The 8861-nt window shown below is 42.5% G+C and overlaps 1 pseudogene; it reads left to right on the top strand.

Annotated features, from left to right (window-relative positions):
• Positions 1 to 1466: 1466 nt before the first annotated feature.
• Positions 1467 to 2186, top strand: LOC142452771 (14-3-3 protein theta pseudogene; annotated as a pseudogene).
• The last annotated feature ends 6675 nt before the right edge of the window (positions 2187 to 8861 follow it).

Raw genomic sequence — 8861 nt, 5'->3', positions numbered from 1 at the left:
ACAAAGTAATAATTTATAAATTATCAAGGGTTCACGAGGGAGGAGGGAGCGAGGAGGGAGTGGGGAAAATGAGGAGCTGATGCCAAGGCCTTAAGTGGAGAGCAAATGTTTTGAGTATGATGAGGGCCACAAATGTATAAATGTGCTTTACACAATTGATGTCTGTGTGGATTGTGATAAGTTGTATAAGCCCCCAATAAAATGATTTTTTTAAAAAAAAAATAGTGTAACTACTTGGACGTTGGACTTCCTCATTTTTCTACCAACAGACATGCACTTGTCTTCTCCCAGATGTGTCTGTTCCCTCTCCCCAATCCTCAGTTGACTTTCCCATCAGTATCCCTCATCCTTCTGACAGGGATGTCTACCTGTCTGGGGGGACCTTATCATAACTTTGCATGGCAGCCACTAAGTGGTCAACATGCTCTTCCACTCCCCTGACAATTTGATCCCAGCTGACATGAAGAGCCCTCAGCTGAAATGACCCTCAAGATACATACTAAAGAGGTTGGTGCATAGTTCATGAGCACGCATTGAGCTCTCTACCGGGCTGACTGGGTGCCCTGCAAGCCTAAGCTTCTGCCTGTCCTCTTCCAACACAGATTTATTTGTTCTTGTGGCAGTCCATATATTTTCTTTCATTTTAAGCAGTTTATTTATTAAACAATTTATTAGGGGCTCATACTACTCTTATCACAGTCCATACATATACATACATCAATTGTATAAAGCACATCTGTACATTCTTTGCCCTAATCATTTTCTTTTTTTTCTCTTTTCTTTTTTTACATTTTATTAGGAACTCATACAACTCTTATCACAATCCATACATATACATACATCAATTGTATAAAGCACATCCATACATTCCCTGCCCCAATCATTCTCTAAGCATTTGCTCTCCACTTGGCAGTCCATATATTTTCAATATTCTTCACCAACATCATAACTAATGAATCAATTCTTCTTTGTTCTTCTTTTTTCAAACCACAACACAGAGGCTACAACTTATAATACATCACAAAAGGGATGATGGAAAAAGGGATTATAGCTAGAGGGCCCATATTAATTGATTACACCTCAGTAACACATTAACAAGGTATGTCTGGCAGAAACAAATGCCAAGAAGTGAGCTGAGAGAGAGAGTTACCGTGATGATTAAGGTTATGTGTCAAGTTGGCTGGGCCTTGATTCTCGGTGGTTTGGGAGTTATGTAATGATGTGGTTATTCTCCATTTTTGCATACTGCTGTCTGCATAGTTGCCTCATCTTTGTACCCTAAGTGGGCACATGATGAGTGGCTGGACTGACCTTTCCTCGGCTGCGACAAAAGAAGGAAACGAAAGACACATAAAGAAAGTAGTCTAGGCGTCGGGGCGGCGGAGACGGTGCTGCTCTCGAGGAGGGCTGGTCCTGATCAGGCTTCGGTGCCGCTCCTGGTTTCTTCTCCGGTCGCATCCCCTGCCATGGAGAAGACGGGGTCGATCCAGAAGGCGAAGCTGGCCGAGCAGGCCAAGCTCTACGAGAAGGCCATCTGCACGAAGGCCGTGACAGAGCATGACAGGGAGGCGAGTTGTCCACCGAGAAGCGCAACCTGCTCCTGGTGGCCTAGAAGAATGTGGTCGGCGCCGCAGGTCCGCCTGGAGGGTCATCTCGAGCTTCGAGCAGAAAACCCACACCTCCGACAAGAAGCTGCAGCCTATTAAGGCCTATCAGGGGAACGTGGCGTCGGAACTGCACCATGGTCCTGGAATTGCTGGGAAGTATTTAATAACCAATGCGACTAATCCAGAGAGCAAGATCTTCTACCTGAAAATGAAAGATTATATCCGGTACCTTGCTGAAGTCGCGTGTGGTGATGACGGAAAACAAACGATAGACAATTCTCAAGGAGCTTACCAAGGAACATTTGATATAAGCAAGAAGGAGATGCAACGTACACATCCTTCCGCCTGGGGCTGGTTCTTAACTTTTCTGTATTTTACTATAAGATCCTTAATGACCCAGAGTTTGCCTGTACGCTGGCTAAAACAACTTTGATGAGGCCATAGCAGAACTTGATACACTGAATGAAGACTCACACAACGACAGCACCCTTCATGCAGTTGCTTAGAGACGACCTAACATCAGGGACGTCAGCCAGTGCAGGAGGAGAAAGCGATGCAGCAGAAGGGGCAGAGAACTAACTGCCCACAGTGGGCCATCCTTCTTCCCCCTGAGAAACCTTTCTGCACATCTCCAGTCCTTCTTCCGCTTGGATTTCCTAGAGCAAAGGAACCCATTCCTGTGTATGGGATCAACTGTGGACAGTCGCTTCACACTGCAGCTTTGGGAAAACTCCACTCTTTGGTTTGTGTTTGTCTCGGCCTTGTTGGTGTGCAGGTACTGCTGTAGAAAAGTGTTAATAGCTTCGTTTCTTATAAACACAAGTAACTTAAAAACACTTATATAGAGAGGACTAAAATGTATCTGGTATTTAAGTAATCTGAGCCAGTTCTACAAGTGACTGTGCTTTGTATTACTGTGAAGATATAAAAATGTAGTTAATTACAATAAAGAGTGTTCTGCCTCCTTTCTTAATGTCTACATTCCTTCCCTTACTCTTTCAGGGTGTCCTTTCAGTAAGCAACTTTTCCATACTCTTAATGTATTCCTTGTTGGGGGGAATCCAGAAGTATTAGATTGAATGAAAATGCATTTGACACTTCTGGCTTGGGGGTCACACAGTGAAATGGCTCCTACCTTATATATTGTGGAGATCATGTACATCTGTGACCAAAGGGAGTTTCCTTGTTCTCTCTTCATTTGCTGCTGTTTAAGTGGACAACTTCCCTTCCCAATAAAAATTCACTTACACTCAAAAAAAAGAACGAGGTCTACCAGACTAATCATCTGATCAAAGCCACAATGGTTGGATTCTAATAAAATGAAAGGAAAATGTTAAAAAGAATTTGTGAAGTGAAATTATTTGGAAATGGGTCTTCTATCTGTATCTTTGTAACTCCTATGAAATGATTGGACAGGACCACACAAATAGGGAGTGTAAAATACTAATCAAGGGGAGCAGTAGGTGTAAGAAAGAGGCATCTCAGAAGCAGAGAGAGAGCTTTCTGTGACTGTGAAGCAAAAAGGGCCACCAGCCAAGGGCATTTCAGACTCCCACCTGAAATGGCAGAGGAAAGCAGCGGCCACAGCACCAACAGCATGAGACAGGCAGAGGAGCATCACCAAGACCTTGGACACAGCAGAAGAGCTGTGATGGGGAGGCAGCTACAGAACAAAGGAGGGACCAAGGTACCGTGTGGCTGAAAGACTGAGGACTGGAGAGCCATGTGGCTGTTGACTTGGCTTAGAAGAGTCACTGCCAAAGACAAAAGGATTGTATACTTACTGTTTTTGATCCCGGCTTGTGGTAACCTGTTAACTTCCCTAATAAACCCCATAATTGTGAGTGTTGTCTGGGAATTCTGTGTGACGATTGCATCAGACTATTGAAATCAGCAGAGCAGTAGAGTGCTATCAGAAGAGAATACAGAAGGATGGAGGGTGAAGGCATGTCTGACTTCTACCTTGAGGCAAGCAGACTTGGGCTAATGTGGAACTGTATTCTCCCCCACCCCCTACTGAAACCTGAGGAGGTCAGCTGTGGCCCCACACACCATTTTCTCAGAAATTAAAAATTTTAAAAGTCCAGACCTGTTGGACTAGTTGAAATTAGAGAACTTCCAAAGACAATTGCACTGAGACACTCTTTACACCTTAAACCAAAATTACCCAAAGGATCTAGTAGGTAAGCTCATAAAATAAAGAATATCATCAATGAGTAATTAGCTCCTATAAATCATCTCTGACACTAAATGGTCAAAAATTAATCTAAAGCATAAATGAGAAGGGTGGGGACAGGGAAACTAGTACAACCAGAAAGGAATGAATGCTAATGACACGTTATGAAAAATGTAACCAATATCAAGGAATAAAGTGTGTAGAAATTAAAAGGGAATCTAATTTGCTATGTCAATTCTCACCTTAAACAAAGAATGAAAACCTATATCCAGATACTTTTGTTTTTCAGATCCACATGAAAATATCTTTAGAGTGCAGTAGTTACATCTTCAACGGGAAGATATATGAAAAGGTAGGGGTGGAGTTTAGCCTGTCAATCAGGTCTCAGCCTGATGACCCCACTGGGAGGTGCCACCAAGATATATAGCTCTCTGGAGGCCAGCCTCTCCCTCTCTGCCTTCACCTTCCTGCTTGCAGGCCACCCTGAGAGCTGCTGCACCCCTACCATGTTTTCCACTGACCTCAGATCCACACGACTTTACACACACCAGCCTGTAATCTTCCTGCATTCTGCATCATTGCATATGGCTTTGTGGGTCTGAAGAGGGACTTATGATCAAGTATAGGACTTACAGAGTTGGACTGGTCTGGTATGTTTTCTTTTCTTTTTATTTTTAACCATTTTATTGGGGGCTCTTACAGCTCTTATCATACTCCATCCATCCACTGTGTCAAGCACTTTTGTACATATGCTGCCATCATCATTTGCAAAATATTTTCTTTCTACTTGAGCCTTGGTATCAGCTTCTCTTCCCCCCCCCACCCTCGGGATGTTTTCTATATATATTATTACTCCTTTATTTAAGGCTCTTCCTTACACATAGATGAGTACCCCTGGATTTGTTTCTCTAGTCAACCTTGCCTACCACAGAGAGATAGCACATTGCTGCTGTTGTTGATGCTAGCTGCGATCAAGTAGGTTCTGACTCATAACAACCCTATACACAACACAAGGAAACACTGTCCAGTCCTGTGCCATCCTCACAATTGCTCTTGAGCCCATTGTCGCAGTTACTGTGTCAGTCAGCTCGTTGAAGGCCTTCCTCTTTTTCACTGCCCCTCTGCTTTACTGAGCATGATGTCCTTCAGGGACAGGTCTTGCTTGACAACATTCTGGCCTTACTTCATCTAAGACTGCCTGGCGTAAGCGTTCCTCATTTTCAAATGCATGAGCTGTTTGTTGATACAATTAAACAGCCTTTTCTGGATCAACATTTTCTATAAGCTTTGTAGCAAGTTCTAAAGCCATAGCTGCTGTGCGGTGGGTGCCATTTTTCAAGAACATCATGCTAGCTTTCTCAACATCATTTCTTCAACATCATGCCAGCTTGCTCATAAACTCTACCTCCAATTTTAAAAATAAATACTCTACAAAAGCTATAAAATGTTCTGCTTCTTTTCCACAGGCATTATTATTTAGCAGCTTGGAAAAGAGCCCTATCAGTTATCAGGCATCAAAGAACAAAAAATTATATCATTGTGTGCTCACCTCCATGATACGATCGCCGAAGACAAATGGATGCATAAGCAAATGTGGCTAAGGAAGCAGATGGTGCCTGGCTATCAAAAAATACAGTGTCACAATAAAAAAAAAAGAGGACCTGATGCAAAGGGCTTAAGTGGAGAGCAAATGCTTTGAAAATGATTAGGGCAAAGAATGTACGGATGTGCTTTATACAATTGATGTATGTATATATATGGATTGTGATAAGAATTGTATGAGCCCCTAATAAAATGTAAAAAAAAAAATACAGTGTCTGGGGTCTTAAAGACTTGAAGGTAAACAAGTAGCCATCTAGCTCAGAGGCAACAAAGCCCACATGGAAGAAGCACACCAGCCTGTGTGATCATGATGTGTCGAATGGATTAGGTATCAGGCATCATCAGAACAAAAAAATCTTACCATAGTGAATGAAGGGTGGAGTAGGGAGTGGAGACCCAAAGCCCATTTGTAGGCCACTGGACATCCTCTTATAGAAGGGTCTCTGGGAGGAGATGAGCCTGTCAGGGTGTGAAATAGCAATGATGAAACATATAACTTTCCTCTAGTTCCTAAATGCTTCCTCGCCGCCTCACCCCACCCCCTGCCACTATCATGATCCCAATTCTACCTTGCAAGTCTGACTAGACCAGAGAATCTACTCTGGTATAGATAGGAACTGGAAACACAGGGAATCCCGTGCAGATGATCCCTCAGGACCATTGGTGTGAGTGACGATACTGGGAGGGTATAGGGAAGGTGGGTTGGAAAGGGGGAACCGATTACAAAGATCTACATGTGACCTCCTCCCTGCGGGACAGGCCACAGAAAAGTGGGTGAAGGGAGAGGTCGGACAGGGCAAGCTATGACAAAATAATAGTTAATAAATTATCGAGGGTTCATGAGGGAGGTGGGAGCAGGGAGGGAGGAGAAAAAATGAGGATCTGATGCCAGGGGCTTAAGTGGAGAGCAAATGTTTTGAGAATGATGAGGGCAATGAATAAACAAATGTGCTTTACACAATTGATGTATGTATGGATTGTGATAAGAGTTGTATGAGCCCCTAATAAAATGATTTTTAAATATTTCACTATATATATAAAGAAAAAGAGCCCTATAATTCTCATGTTTACCAGCTTCTCTCAGGCAGGCACCTTTTGCTTGATCAAACTGTGTGGCATTTTTAAAAGCAACAGTACTTCTCTGCTTTGACAAGGTGGTCCAGCCCTTCATTTATTTTTTGAGCTGCCATCTCCCAAGGCCAGCGCCTAATGTGGATAACAAAGCACCGGCTCACTTCCACCTTACAGTGCTCTGTCAAGTACTCTTAACTTTATGTTTTGAAACAATTTGGTTGGCACATGATCCACATAGCATACAATGAATAGTTCAAGACCTTTTCTGAGTTTAAGCCAAGCCGAATCCCTTGGTTTGTTAACACAACTGTCTCTTGATGTATATGTACAAGACCCAGGTACAAGTGTCGGCTATTGCTCCAGCTGTTCCTGTTATCAACTCTCAATCAAGAATGCAGGAGAATGACCCATGAACAGAATTTCAGCAGTTTTTAAAACTTAGGTAGGTATTTTTGCACTGCTCTGGGAAAAAGACCAGGCTTTCTATTCCTGTAAACAGCGATAGTCTTGGAAACGAACAGGGGCAGGTCTACCCTGTCGTATCGGGTGACTGTGAGTCAGCATGGACTCCTCGGCAGTACATTTGGGTTTGGGTTGCTCTGTTCACATCACTCCCCCTTTAAAAAATCATCGTATTGGGAGCTCTTATAGCTCTTTTAACAATCCATAACATCAAGTACATTTGTACATATGTTGCCACCATTTTAAAAGCATTTTCTTTCTACTTGAGCCCTTTGTATCAGCTCCTCTTTTATCCTTCCCTCCTCCACCCTCTCACTCATGGACCCTTGATAAAATATAAATTATTATTTTCATATCTAACACTGTCCACAGTCTCCTTTTCTCCACATTTTTGTTGTTAGTCCCCCTGGGGGTAAGAGTGGTTACACACCTTTCTCCCCCTTCTCCCTCCATCTCTCATTATTGTTCCTCAGGATTCCGTGTGTTGAGAGCTCTTATCTGTACCAGTGAACATGCTCTGGTCTAGACAGATTTATAAGGTAGAACTTGAGTCATGATAGTAGGGGGCTGGGCAAGGGGGAAGCAATAAAGAACTATAAGAATTTTGAGGATGATGGCAACAAATGTACAAATGTGCTTGACACAATGGATGGATGTATGGATTGTGATAAGACTTGTACAAGCCCCCAATAAAATTATTTTAAAAGAACTAGAATACCGTGTGTTTTGTCATGCTATACTGCACCCTGGATGGCTGTCTTGTCTCTTCCTTGTGACCCTTTTGTGAGGGGATGTCCAATTGTCTACAGATGGCCTTTGGGTCTCCACTCCAAGCCCCTTCGTTCATATCTGTGGTAGTTACATAATCTACTGTCAACTTTAGAAAGGGGTGGAGTCTAGACTGTCAATGAAGTTATAACCAATGAAGCCTCTGTGTGGGCATGGCCTCCTCCTGGGGATTCTGGGAACCCCTGTCTTCCTCCCTGGAGGCAGGACACACACTCTCTCTGCTTCGTCTTCCTGCTAACAAGTCACATGATTCTACATTGATGGAGCCAGAGCCCTGGAGATGGAGGAGCCACATGGAGACCCATGCCAGCACTAAGATACTTCCACCACCACTAGATCCACAAGACTTCCCACACACTGGCTGTGATCTTCCTGCATTCAGAGTCATTCCATGTGCATGAGTGAAGAGGAGTTTATAGACTGGTATCGGGTATATGGGCTAATATCAGACTTATGAACTTGATTTGGACTGGGATGTTTTCTTAATAAGCAATTACTCTTTGATATAAAGCTCTTTCTTATCCACACATGAGTATATATGAATTAGTTTCTCTAGTCAACCTGGACTAAAACAGAATCGATATAATTGTTTGTTTTGGGTCTGCTGATGCTGGATACCTGATCCCATTGACACCTTGGTCACACAGGTTGGTCTTGCCATTCTTTGTGTGATAAAAATAGAGCAGCAAGCACATTTTGCTTCTGACTTTGAAAGTTTATTTGCATTTATTAATTGTTAATGCACTATGTTACAGTAACAATTTGACTCACAACAAACATTACACATTCATGTTATCACAGTGCCTAGCTTGAGGAAGCTTTAGGTATTGACTGTCATTTTTCTTCTCAGAATGTTAAAGGTATTGCTGCCTTGTCTTTAAGATTCAAATTTTGCTCCTGAGAAGTACAATGCTTTGAGATTCTTCCAACCTATGTGATAAATTTTGTCCTCTATGGACACTATTTTTATCCCAAGTGTTGTGAAATTTTACAATTACGTGCCCTTTTTGTTTTCTCATTCATTGTGCAGGACACTTGGGAGTTCTTTTGATCTAGAAATCCATGCCCTTTCATTTTTTTTTTTTAACCTTTCATTCTAGAACTCTCATTACTTGGATATTGGAACTTTGGGGCTGACTAGTTAACTTTCT

This window comes from Tenrec ecaudatus, chromosome 7 (assembly GCF_050624435.1).
Source record: "Tenrec ecaudatus isolate mTenEca1 chromosome 7, mTenEca1.hap1, whole genome shotgun sequence".
Classification (NCBI taxonomy): domain Eukaryota; kingdom Metazoa; phylum Chordata; class Mammalia; order Afrosoricida; family Tenrecidae; genus Tenrec; species Tenrec ecaudatus.
Note: the sequence above shows the minus strand (reverse complement) of the source record. Positions and strands in the feature narration are given on the sequence as shown.